We start from the raw sequence: 13,926 nt of genomic DNA on the forward strand, positions 1-13,926 counted from the left end.
AGATCTCAGAGCATTGTATCCAGTGCTGGAGACAACCATTTAAAAGTAACTATTAAAAATACTCCATGGTCATCAGGAGAACGCTCGATTGGTCAGCCTGATGTTCGAGAAAACTGCACAAATTAGGAATAACATCAGGATCTCAAATAGAAAAATTTGAGCACTCAGCAACAGGAAGCTGCCTGTGACCCCAAGAACACCAAGATACTACTCATACCTGAATATAAGTCGAAAGGTCAGCATGATGTCCTCAAGAGGAGTAATATCATCAAATTACTAAAAGCAGCCCCGGGGTTTGATACACTGGTATCTATAGATATTGAGTACATTCAATTTCTTCCTTCAAGAGGCATACAACCCTAAGAAGTTACATTGGCAACGTTTAAATCCTCCACCTGGGCTCAAACCCTTTTAGACAGCAAATACATGTTCCGTTCATAGGGAATCAAAATTCATCCATATCACAAACCAGGTTACCCAGCCATGTTAGCACATTTATCAATCACGCAGCCAAGCTCTTTCTGGACACTGGATGGAGATAGAAATAAGCAGTACTCAACCCTAAAAAACGCTCAAGGCCACGCAGCCACAAACGATAGATCATGGACCATGACTATCATTACCAGTATAGACCAAGACTGTGGATGGCTGCCAGCAGCTCTGTTCAACAAAAGCTCAACCTGACCTGACGGCCAACAAAAAAAGCAAAAGGAAGGCGTCAAATACAGAGAACCTCAATCACAATTTACAACTTCCACCAATCTGCAGTTGCAGTCCTCCTCCTCTTTGTGTTCCTGAAACATCAGTGGCCTTCAACACAAAATGGATTCCCCAGAGACTCAAAACTTTATCTCCAGACACAATTCTCTCGCCTTTCAGGAAACATGGACTACTCAGACTATCCCTTAACTGTATACATTGTACATTGAAAATCAGCTGTAAGGGATCAGAAATTAAATTCAGTCTGCCTAGGGGGGGGCCATATACACCTCATGCATCTTAAAAAGTACTATTGAACCACTACATTTTGATGAGAATTGGTTGCTTGGAGTCCGAATTAGTCCGTGGAGACAGCAGCATCCTTTGTTGTTTCTCAACGTTTACATTAATCCGAGCGCTTGAACAAAAAGGTCTCAGTTAAACCGTCTACTCATAGTTTTGTGCAATTTGTTTGGGGATTTTCCACATGCAGACTGTCTTCTTACGGGGAACTTTAGCACCTCACTTTTTCAAGGGATAACGGAGGACTCAGAAAGTCTCCTCCCATTCCCCCCACCTGTATTGAAGGCACAGGTTAAACCCAAATTCCAACTACTTGGTAGCCTATGGAAACACTGGGTGCTGCAACCTTACAGCGCAGGATTCATTGTAATGAACGGCAGATTCCCACAGGACATCCCCCCAAATTGGACGTGGACAAACGGCCAAAAGCACTCTTATCTAGACTATACCATATGCAACTTAGACCTGCTTCCATAAATAGAAAATTCCAGCATTACAGCGTGTTCTGAGAACGATCACCACACACAAGTTGTTAATGTCACTCCGAATTTACCTTATCATGACCCAGCCAAAATCACATACATGGGAGTTCATTCTGAAAACCTAAAACGCTTAAGATGGAACAATGTCATCAGTATAAAGATCATGAAGGAATGTGAGTTACTCACTACATGTTGTCATCTGTTGACAGCCTCTCCAATAAATTGAATTTTGTTCTCAACTTTTAACACAATTGCAATTACCGCTGCGACATCATGTTTTTTCAAGTAGCAAACAGAACCCTACTTTAATCCAAACTATGGCGTTGAAGAAAATTAGAAATGCCACCTTTAGGGCAGCTAGGGGGCATCCAGAATCCAAAGAACTATTGAACGAGTACAAAACTGCACTTATAAAAGGGCATACCAAAACAATAAACAACATCATCTCGAACAATTTTGGTGTACGGTTCATTCGGGAAGTAAAAGCCAGAACTAAAGAAAAATGTTGGGCGCTAGTTAATAGGCAAATTAATGGAAATACCAGCTAAGGGAGTGCAAACATCTCAGAGCAAGAATGAGTAACATTCCTGACCGACCACTTCCAGGCGGCGATAGACTTGAACCTACATCGATTAATATTGTCACACTGTCAAAAGTTGTTCACAAGGAGTAACTGGAGCATTTGCAAGATATGCAGCAACACCCAAGTGAGGAAATTTCTATCACTCAAACAGGGCTGGTTAAAATACTAACAAAAGCAAGATCTGGTGGAGCGCAAGGCCTAAATGGCCTGTCACAGGTCCTGTTTAAATCGAACATCTCTTTTTGGTCAATACAGTTAGCTAACCTTTTTTATCATACCCTACGGAGCTTGACCATACCCAACTCATGACGTGGGGCAATAATTCAACCAATCTATAAGTCAGGCTCCCATTCATCTCCAAATAACTATAGGCAGATAGTCTTACTGGAAATGAGGCAAAGTACTTTGGCAGTCTCTCACTCAAAGACCTGAGATGTTGGGCTGACTCAAAAGAATTGATCCCAAAAAATCAAAAAGGCTTTGTGGCAAATTCAGGCACACTTTCCAATCTTCTAGCCTTATCAATGTTTATCAACAAAGCAAATGTATCTTCCAAGGCGCTTTTCTGCTAATTTGAAGATTTCAAAGCAGCTTTCAATCGGGTGCGAATTGAGGCCCTTTGGGCTAAGCTAACGAAATGGAGAATTCCCGCTAACATTTTGGAGGCAATAGTCCAACTGCGCACTTATAACTGGTTCCAAGTTAAGCTTGGCACTGACTCTCACCTATCTCGAAAAATACAGACGTCGAGGGAAGTCAAACAGGGATGTGTATTAGCTCCTCTGCTTTTCAACCTGTTTTTAGTCAACCTTTCAGCAGATATAGACGCAAGTAATAGCCATTCCCCTTGGATCAGTAGTGTTCAGTTCAGCAATCTATCATATGCCAACGACCTTATTCTCCTTAGTCTTACAAGAGTTGTGCTGCAACGGCTGCTAAATAAATTATACAGTTATACCGCAACAAACAACTTGGAGGTAAATCTAAAGAAAACCCAAGTGGTCATATTTGGTAGGAATGTTACAGAGGTGGTGGCTGGTCGTATAACAACTTCGAACTTTCAGTAGGAAAAACATATAAATACCTGGGGATCTTCATCTACTCCAGGGGCACCTTTGTCAAGCATCGCAGTGAAATCGCTATAAAATCCATGGCTCTTCAAATCAGCCTCTATCAACTTTGCAAAAAGCTGATAGACCCGAGCCTAAATCCAATGTTGGAAGTTATGCAACCTAAAATAGACATCACCTTGTCGCACGGCTGCGGAATTTCCTCGGGCAAGCTCAGCTCCACACTCAACCATCACGTGACTAAGATCTACAAAAAGGTTATTCCGCTGCCAAAAATTATATCCACAGCTCAGATTCGATTAGAGCCTGGCCTCCTGAACAACGAAATGCAAAGCGCAGGCGCTTTCCTTAAACTCATGCCACAAGTTAAGGCAGGCTAGAGCTGGCTCACTCAAGTCCCTGCTATGGTCAGATATCAGCTCCAGCAATCCTGGTGGGTCATATAGTCGTTTTTTTCATGAATTTATGCAGCAACTATCAGCACGTGAACTGTGGAACCTTAATCCAAGTAAAAATGCTTTCAAATTAAGTATCAAGAAGTGTATTCAATTGTGTTCCTATTCGTCCGACAAGGCGATCATTGCCAAACGCAAGCACTCATGGGCAGTAATCAACTCTTACCAGCTGGCCTCTCTTCCGCCATACCTTGCTTGTATATATCCCCTGTACCTAAAACAGAGATCCCTGGCACTTAGACTGGTTGAGTGGCACCTTTTGAAACATCTACCCCTTTGGCGGTGCCGACCTTGCGTGTAGGGATTGCGGGAAATCGGTCGAGTCTCTGGAGCACGTTGTATGCGTCTGCCCAGCACTGATGAAGCTGCGTAGATAAAACTGAGGCCTGAGTGGAACAAACTGGGAGTCCGGTCCTGCAGGCAGTGCATCATCACGGCACTGAATCCAGAAAACACGGCCCTAAACATCAGCTTCACAATCTTTGTTCATCCTGCATATCGTAAATTCAAGCAGCCGTTGGTCACTCAGAAAATTCAGGTTCTGTGTTAAAATGAGGAAACAGTCACTGGCGGACTAAACAACGGTACATTTTTAAAGAAGCCTGTGCCATATTTTAGCTCTCGGATCCAGTATCCTGGTGACTCTTATCTCAGTTTCACAACATCGAATCACTTCATTAGTCAACAGTATACCTTTGGGCTGATACTCCACCTGACCTAGCTTTACTCCATGTGCAACTTTGAATCCATGTTTTATATTAAAAGACTGTATTTCTTCAATAATAGTGGAACCTTGCCAAAGGGACTATGAAACTCCAAGTTATGAGGCTAAGGAAAAGATGTAACATCAATGTTTTGTTATTTTACACTAAATCTAGGGCAGCACAACTCAGAACAAGCTAAATTCGATTTAGAGCATTCATCGAACCATTTATCAACTGTGGATGAATTGTTGGAAAACATAGTCCTACCCTCCTCAGCTGCTTAACATTTCCGATTTTGCACAGGCCTACGAACATGTACACCCTCTTGCGCTACGTTGCACTTATTCCTGCTTGGTTGCTACCTCGTTTTTAGAAGGGACTTTTGCTTTTATTAAATATAATTATTAATACAACGCCAGTTTGTGCTAGCACACAAACCATGGCTCCTTTGTTCCAGAAGAGAACTTTTATCTAGTTATCTTATTGTCTTACTTTTATTGATTGCGATGGGAGCAGTTCCTTCCAAATGTTCGAACAATGTTTTAAGTTCTTATACTTATTGTAATGATTTAATTAATGAAACAATAAAGTACTATACCTGGGAGTTTGACATGTTTTTGCCCTAAAAGCATTAATAGCTATAGTTCAATACTATGCTATAGCAGGTCTCCACGTCTGTCAATGGCAAACATTTTCTGGTGGTACCAGAAAGAAAAACATATGGGCAAATGTGTAGGAAAGACTTTAACACATTTTGATTTCTTTTCTCTTTTCCGTCATCTTTAAGTCTGATTGACATTCTGTGTTAATAAAGCGGGCACCTTATTACCAGATTAGAACTTTGCATTTGACTTGTATGTCCTGCTATTTACCAGACATGTTTTTCAGCCTGGCAGTCTCTCTCATGCCACAGAGTTTATCCTTATCCAGGACACTGGTGACTCCAGTGGGGTTGGAATGCCCACTATTACAGTATTTTGGGAAATTACATCGGGAATGTTTTCGGACTCATTCACAAATATTTTCCCTGGCAGTTCACCTGGAGAAAAGCAGCCGTTGTCTACGGGTGAGTTACTAAACAGATCCATGTAGCTACTGTGAATCTTGTACTCCCAAAGAACCTGAAGCTCCTGTTTCTGGCCCCATGGCGGTATCCCGGGTACTAAGAATGTGTCCCCAAGATGCTGTACTGCCACCAAAACAAAATACCTTTGCCCGTCTTGCATCAAGGGTGGTTGATGCCTTACCTTGCACACCCAGTGATGCCGAATAGGGCTTTGGAGGGGGCAGCCGACCATCGGGAGACCTACCCCTCCCGGGGGATTATGGGCTGGGAGGTTCAGCCAGAGCCCAATTGGGCTTGTTGGGCTCACCTTGGGCTAGGTTTGGGCTGGGGAATTATAAAACCGGCCATTTTGTGTCACTGGCCACCATTTCGGTGGTAGTGACACGACAGCCGGCTGGGTGGGTAGGGGAGTGTTTTTATGCCTTATTTGTGCTGGTTTGTGGTATTGCTGGTTTCGATTTGGCGTGGGGCAGCGGATCGTCGTTTTGCGGCGAATTGGATTGTGCGGTATTGCTGGTTGCGAGTTGGCGTGGGGCAGCGGTGCGGTCCAGTGCAGTGCTGCGACTTTGGTGGTATGCGCGGAGTCGGAGATGTGTGCGGCCCAGGTAGAGGACCCACATGTTGCTGAGGCGCTTCGCCTACTAGCGGAAGTGGGCCGCGATTACGGTGAGACCTCCCAGGAGGGCAGCGAGTGGGTTCGCGACAGTGATATTAACATGTTCACCGCCGCGGACCTGGAAAGAGAGACAGAGGAAGGTAGGAGGGCGTGGCTGCACTGCCAAGGCGGCCGCGAATGCAAGGGGCAAGGGGGCGTGGCCGCACTGCTAAGGCAGCAGCGCCTTCCAGGAAACTACGTGGTGGGAGGCGGGTCACGCAAACGCGGCCTGCGCTAGCATTCAAAGCAGGGGCTGGAGGGGCTACATTGGGGCAGCACCAGGTGGGGAAAGGACAGGCCGGCAGGGGGGCCGCTCCCAGTAATGCAGGCAGTAGCCGGTCCTCCCCCCTATTTATTGATAGCAGCGGGGAGGAGGACCCTATACCGAGGAAAGGGGGGAGTGGCCGGGCGCGACAACCGGGGGTGGTGTGGGGGGAGCAGGGGGGTCAGTGGAACATGGGTGAGGAGGGGAGAGGGTACCCAGAGGGAAGGGGGGGATATACAGTTGGCAGACACCAGGGGGGGCTTGGCGACGGGGCGCGGTGCGGTGAGGGGACAGGGGGCAGGTATTTCCAGGGGCGTGGGACGGGGCAGCAACAGGGGGCCGTGCTGGGGACCAATGCCGTCACTGGAGATAGGGGGTTGGCGGAGAGTGCCCCGGAGGGGCTCAGGAAGAGGTGGACGGAGCGGGACAGTTGGGGCTCTGGGGGGAGGGGTATGGGGGGCGTTGGGGACCACGGCGGTCTGGCACAGCCGGGTCGGGCAGGGGAGGGCGGCGCAGGCAGGAGGGTGGTGGGCACGGAGTGGAGCGAGGGGGAGGGGGAGGACGTGGGGTGGTGCACCACTCATCATCGGGTGCGGCAGGCACGGGGGGTGACAAATAGGTGGTGGGTCTGGGACTCTGGGCTTCAGGGGTGGGAGGACAGGACTAACCCCGGCATGTCAGACTCCACTTCTTTTTGGCAGGGACGGCAAGTGAGGTGTTCAGTAGAGTTGCATGTGGCTCCACCCCACCGAGAGGATGGGCCGGCTCTGCCTCATGCGGGCGGCCGCGCTCCCACGAGGGACGTACAGGACATGGTGCACAGGAGGAGGGGCGACCGGTCGCCGGTGCCCCAACCTCGGTGGGTCGATGCGGCCTCCAGGGAACAGGTCCAGGTTGCCTCTACATCATCTAGGGATTTCAGTGATAGGCGGGCAGAGCAGCAGAAAGGGACCATTGATCGAGGGGAACTACTTTGCACGTGCAGGGAGCGGGCAGGCTTGAGCAGGCTGGAGTCCACGCAGGGCAGCCCATTGCCAAGCCGAGTAGATAGGGAACGGGCATGGGTGTCTGGACTGGAGTCTGGAGTGGACGGCCCATTGCTGCTGGACTATGATGAAGCGAGCGTAGAAGAGGGGGACATTTTAGGAGAGGGGGACCAGCAGATGGACAGGAGGGGGATGCGAGTAATGTTATGTCTAGTCTCTTGCAGAGCTTTCCGGCCAGGTGGAACAAGGTGGATAGCGTGGCAGCACCCCCTTCACTACTGGTTAGTAGGCGGGATCCCGTCAGGATGCCGACCTTGACGCCAGGTAAGGAACGGGAGCACACGAGGGGAGGGTGGGGCTGGGGGATAAAAGACAGGGTAGATGGGGAGCTCTCAGGCACGCCTCACGGATGGTATCAGTGGGCACGGACGCTCGGGGGGGAGGACAGGGAGGTGCGCTTACAAAAGGGGGCGTACGTCAAAGACACGGGTGTGGGGACGGACGCGGCCCGACCGGAGGGCGAAGCCAACAGGGCCGCAGCAACAGGCCCATCGGAGGGGCAAGGGGCGGAGTCATCGGGGGGACCACGGGTGGCGGAAAGGACGGCGGAGGGGCACCCAAGGTGGGGGGGAAGGAGAGTCTTGATGTTCCGGTTAAGAAATTGCCATACATGGGAGTTGCGAAACCCTTGGGGGCTCATCTTACTTTGGCCACAAAAGAGAAAATATGGAAGGGCTAGTACGTTGACATGCTGAAGCTGTTACATTGAGAGCTTACAGCGAAGGAGGGGTCCAAAGAAGAGGAGTTGGAGCTGGCTAGGAGACCGAGGGTGCCCATGAACATTGAAAATTGGTCGGCAGGTTTTCTGATTTTTACCAGTGTGTACTGTGAGAAGTACCCAGAGAGGTCCGTGGCGTTGTTCAAATACATGGACGTAGTCCGGTGGGCGCAGGTCACCTACGGAGGGTATGCGTGGTCGCACTACGACAAGGAGTTTCAGGCCCGGTTGGCGTGGGATCCGGAGGCAAAGTGGTGGGAGATAGACTCTGATTTATACCAGCAGACCATGGGGGGGCCAAGTTCGGGAAAACTATATATACGGCGAGCGGTCTCCCCCTTGCTCCCCGCCCCTTTCCGAACCACCCGCGGGGTGTGGGTTCTGTAGGCAACAGCACCGGCGGCACCATCAGAGCGTGCTGGGATTTTAATAAAGGGACGTGTGCCAGGCAATACTGCAAGTTTTGTCACGAATGCTCCAAGTGCGCAGGGAAGCACCCAGTGGTGCAGTACTGGGGGACAGGGGGGGGGAGAACAGGGTCAGTTGTCAAGCCAGGCAGGGCAACAGCAGGCAGGAGGTAGGGGTGGCAGGGGAGGACAGGGGACTATGGGCAAAGGCTCATACTTCCATTAAACAAGGCTGTCTAGAGGAATTTTTGGCGTCCTATCCACGGACCGAGGACACGGTACTGTTACAGCGGGGTTTTCAGGAGGGTTTCCGGCTGGGTTATGAGGGCCCAAGGGCGGCGAGGTGGGCTGAGAATTTGAAGTCCGCTAAGTCACATGGTCTGGTGGTGAGGGAGAAATTGTTAAAAAGAAGTCCGAGAAGGGCGCATGGCGGGTCCCTTTGGAAGGACCCCCATATAAGACCTGATCATCTCACCAATCGGAATGGTGCCAAAGAAGGAACCGGGACAATACAGGTTGATTCAACACCTGTCCTGGCCAGAGGGGGCGTCGGTTAAGGATTTCATAGCGGCAGAGTTAGCGTCCGTATCCTACTCCTCGGTAGACGTGGCGAAGCAACTGGTCACGGCAGTAGGGACGGGCGTGCTCATGGCAAAATGTGACATAAAATCGGCATTTCGACTGCTCCCGGTACACCCTGCAGACTATCAGTTACTGGGGATCCAGTTCGAAGTGTCTATCTTCGTCGACAAAGCACTGCCAATGGGCTGTTCCATATCCTGCGCCTTGTTTGAGCGCTTCAGTACCTTCCTGCAGTGGGCGTTTTCATGGCGCACCGGCAAGGAGACGGTGACACACTACCTGGATGACTTTTTTCTGGTGGGATCGCCCGGTTCTGCGGACTGCCAGCAGCAGCTGGCTAGTTTTAAAGAGCTCATGGGCTACCTAGGTGTGCCCCTGGCGCCAGAGAAGACACAAGGTCCCAGTGCGGTGTTGTCATTCCTGAGTTTTGAACTGGATTCAGTAGCAATGGAAGCTCGTTTGCCGGGGGACAACAAAGTGCACATGCTGTTGTTGGTTAACGGTTTGCTGGCTCAGTGGAAGGTGACAGTGAGGGAAGTGCAGGTCCTGCTGGGTCACCTGAATTTTGCGTACAGGGTGGTGCGAGCGGGGCGCACGTTCTGCAGACGGTTGGGTTTGTCTTTTGCGGGTCTGTCCCTCCCACATCACCATGTGCGCCTCTCGGCAGGCACTAAGGAAGACCTCCGCATGTGGAGAGCCTTTTTGGAGCATTTCAACGGCATTTCAATGGCACCTCCTGTAGAGTGGGAGTGGGATGTTACTATTTCCTCAGATGCAGCGGGGGCAGGAGGTTTTGGTCTCTACTGGCAAGGGAGGTGGTGCGCAGAAGAATGGCCACCACATTGGGAGAATGGGGGAGGAGAATTGCTTTTCTGGAGCTCTTTCCACTGGTTGTAGCCATGTCGGTGTGGACGCCTAATTTGGCGCACAAGAAGGTCATCTTTAAGGTAGACAACATGTCGGTCGTGCAGGTTGTGAACAGACAATCAGCCAGGGACGCCCAAGTTCTAAAGTTGTTGAGGGTTTTTGTACTGCGATGTTTGGAGCATGATATCTTGTTTCAAGCCAGGCATGTGCCAGGTGTTGACAATGACATTGCGGACGCTTTGTCTCGTTCACAGTGGCAGAGGTTCCATGGGCTAGCCACGGAGGCGGAGGAGGACATCACGCCGTTTCCAGCAGGGCTGTGGTCGGTAGGAGATAGAGGGTCGTTCACTTGGTAAGAGGGTCACTGGCCCCTTCCACGTGGCGGGCGTACAAACAGGCTTGGCAGGAATTCCTGGACAGTGGCGCATCGCGGCACGGACAGCAATGGGAGCGGGAGGAGCAGGTAGTGCAATTCATGTTGGCCGTGATTGACAAGGGTTTGTCCAGAGTGACGATAGCGGGCAAGCTGTCGGCTATAGCTTTCATGGGAAAACTGTGGTGGGGTTACGCGCCTTTGGCCGGGGAATTGGGTAGACGGTTTCTGGAAGGCTGGGTGCAGGAGAAGGGTGGCAGGCATCAGCAGCGGAACCCTCTATCAGTCAATCTTCTGGCCGGCATTATTCGGCATTTGCCGCACATATGCCGCAATGCGGAGGAGGTGGTTTTGTTTTCCACATTAATGTCGTGGATGTACTTCGGGGCTGTTAGACCCGTCCCTCGTAACATAGTCAGACCTGACCCCTGCACCTCACACCAGCCCCGAGCCCCTGGCCTGGCCGATCCTTCCCACCAGAACACACACACCCGACCCAGACTTCCCCCGTCCGTAGGCCTTCCTCCTTCGGCCACCCCGGGCCCGCGTGCCCACTTCATGCACCAAGATGGCCGCCCGGCCCCAGCGCGACCCTAGCCTACAGGCGCCACTCCGGCTGGAGGACATCGCGCTCCCCTTGGGATGAGAGAGGGAGGAGCAGTTTTCATCACACCTCTGCGCTTCCCTGGGAAGGTGGGTTTCGATCGACCCGCCGGCCTCCCCGAGGGCTGGCTCCACGCCTGCTGGGTGTCTGGGGCTCCTCCCGACCCGGCCCTGAAAGGATCAAAGGACAATGGCAGGAAACCCCCAACAAGCGACCCCCAGGTGACAAGACCCCTGCTTGCACAGACACCGGACATCAAAGAGGAGTCGCCCTATAACAAGGGGTGCCCTGGGACTGTCCGGCAGATTCGCCTTGGAAACACCTGAGCCCTACTGAGTGACTCGCGGCTCCCTGAAGATCGTAAGACCTCCGCACTTGTGCTTGAGCCCTGCTGAGTGACTCGCGGCTCCCTGAAGATCGTAAGACCTCCGAACTTGTGCTTGAGCCCTGCTGAGTGACTCGCGGCTCCCTGAAGATCGTAAGACCTCCGAACTTGTGCTTGAGCCCTGCTGAGTGACTCGCGGCTCCCTGAAGATCGTAAGACCTCCGAACTTGTGCTTGAGCCCTGCTGAGTGACTCGCGGCTCCCTGAAGATCGTAAGACCTCCGAACTTGTACTCGAGCCTGCTGAGTATCTCGCAGCGCCCCCAGACTCCCTTGGTCCCGCCGGACCCCACGACAACAAGCGTACCCCCAGCTCGAGGATTGTGAGCTGTGCGCCGGATACGCTCCTGCATTTGATCCATTCCCCCAAAGACTGTCCCGCTACCTCCTAACCCCCTCTCCAAGACCTTGTGAGCCCGCGCTCTACTTGTATATATATTACCTTGCTGATCATAAAGATCTTACCACTCCGATCTGAGAAAGATTTGCTCTTAAGAACTCTCGGTGTGGTGTCTCTTTGTCGTGTGGTGCCGAGTGTACGATCCTAGATACGAGATTCCTCCCCTGAGGAGTCTCCCGCCAGTGCCCGGCTACGATACCTCGAGGGTTGGTCTCAGGACAGCCAGGGCCCCCTCCGGGCCCCTCTGAGGTCGCCTTCTAACAGGGGCCTTTCGGTTGTCAGAGTTGCTGGGCAAGAGGGGTTCGATGGGGGGAAGTGGAACTGAGGGTGGACGAGGTGGCGGTACAGATACAGCGCTCTAAGACGGACCAGCGGGGGCTGGGAAAATGGGTGGTCATGGGACCAGTGGGGGAAAAGGTGGTGTGCCCCGCAGCCTGGGGGGGGGGAAGCTAGCCGGGGGATTTGAGCGGGGTGACAGGGAGATTTTTCAGCGACAAGGGGGCGGCAGGGTGTCAGCGTCTCAGCTGCTTTGGGTTTTGAGGCCAGCCCCCCAAGGCCTAGGGAAAGATCCTAGGCACTATGGGACGCACTCTTTCCGCATCAGGGCGGCCACAGACGCAGCTAAGAGGGGGTGGGGAGGGCGGACATTATGCGCTTGGAGCGGTGGAAATCGGATTGTTTTAAAACATACATCCGGTTGAGGGGCCCTGGGGAGGGGGACGCATGATGTGCATTTCCTTCCTCATAAATGTGTCTTTTCAGGTACAGTGGCGGGGCCTGCTGCGGCGGCTTGGTCCCTCTTCATCGTAGGACACTCGTTTGTGAGAAGGGCCGAAAGTTATGAATATGGAAAAGGAAATGGTTTGACTCTGGGTTTGGACCCTCAGCTGTTTAGGTGTCATTGGCGGGGAAAAGGGGGTATGCAATGGCACAAGTTGTTTCCAGTTTTGAATGGGGCGATCAGAGGAGGGATTTGCCCATATGTGTTGGTTATTCACCTGGGGGAAAATGACCTGGTGCAGTGTAAAGGTTTAGCCCTGTTAAAACAAATGAAGAGGGACCTGCTAGAGGTTATATAGCAGTGGGCAGGTTGTTACGTGGTCTGGTCGGAGTTTATTCCCAGGAGACAGTGGAGGGGAGCGGAGCGACCAGCTGCAATAGATAGAGCTAGGAGGAAGATCAACCGGGATATGCATCTGTTTTGTGACAAGGAAGGTATTGGGAGGTTGGAACATCCAGAGCTGCGCTATGCGGCTCTTTACTTTTTTAGGGAAGATGGTGTGCACTTGTCCTGGTACGGAACAGAGTTGTATATCATTCAGTTGAAAGGGGTTCTGGACAGGGCATTGGACATCCGAGGCGAGAGGGTCCCTAGTTGGGGGGTCAGAAAAGTCTGGGGGCCAGAATTTTGTGGCGCTTTTTCCTGGGTATTAGTTGGTAGGTCTGTTTACAGTTACAGTTTATTGGTTGGGAAAGGTCACTCCGGGAGCACACAGGAAGGGGAAGTAGCATAGGAAGGTTACATAGATAACTAGGTTAGGAAAGGTTACGGAGTTGCAAGTTTGGTGTTTTTATAAATGGTTGCAAAGGAGGAAACTTTAGGGGAGGGGGTGGGGGGTAAGGTAGGAGGAAAATATTTAGTGAGGTTTAGTTTTGTACGGCACAGGCCAAGGAATTCGTTTGTAAGGAGCACCTGACTTCAATAAAGCGGCCTTTTTCACACTAACAAGCTGGTTGTGGTCTGTGCTGTACCCCCTTGTTTGCCCAATAGGGCTTTGGGGTGGGCGGACGACCATCGGGAGGCCTGACCCTCCCGGGGGATTTTGGCCTGGGGGGTGCAGCCAGAGCCCAATTGGGCTTGTTGGGCTCACCTTGGGCTACGTTTGGGCTGGGGAATTATAAAACCGGCCATTTTGTGTCACTGGCCACCATTTCGGTGGTAGTGACATGACAGCCGGCTGGGTGGGTAGGGGAGCGTTTTTGCCCTCCCTGTTTTGTGGGTTTTTGGGGAAATACCTGGTAGTAGCTGGGCATGTCCGGGGGAGAGTCATTTTCTTAGGAGATGGTCCTGTTTTGTTGGGAACAGGTGCACCGGGTGGGGAAACATGTATGTCCTGGTTGTCTCTTGAAGCAGGTGCTTGGTGTCTTGGATGGTTTTCAGGGGGGCGTTTTTTCCTGGGTATTAGTTGGTAGGTCTGTTTACAGTTACAGTTTATTGGTCACTCCGGGAGCACGCAGGAAGGGGAAGTAGCATGAAGGTTACA

The sequence above is a fragment of the Triturus cristatus genome, chromosome 3_1 (assembly GCF_964204655.1).
Source record: "Triturus cristatus chromosome 3_1, aTriCri1.1, whole genome shotgun sequence".
Lineage (NCBI taxonomy): Eukaryota > Metazoa > Chordata > Amphibia > Caudata > Salamandridae > Triturus > Triturus cristatus.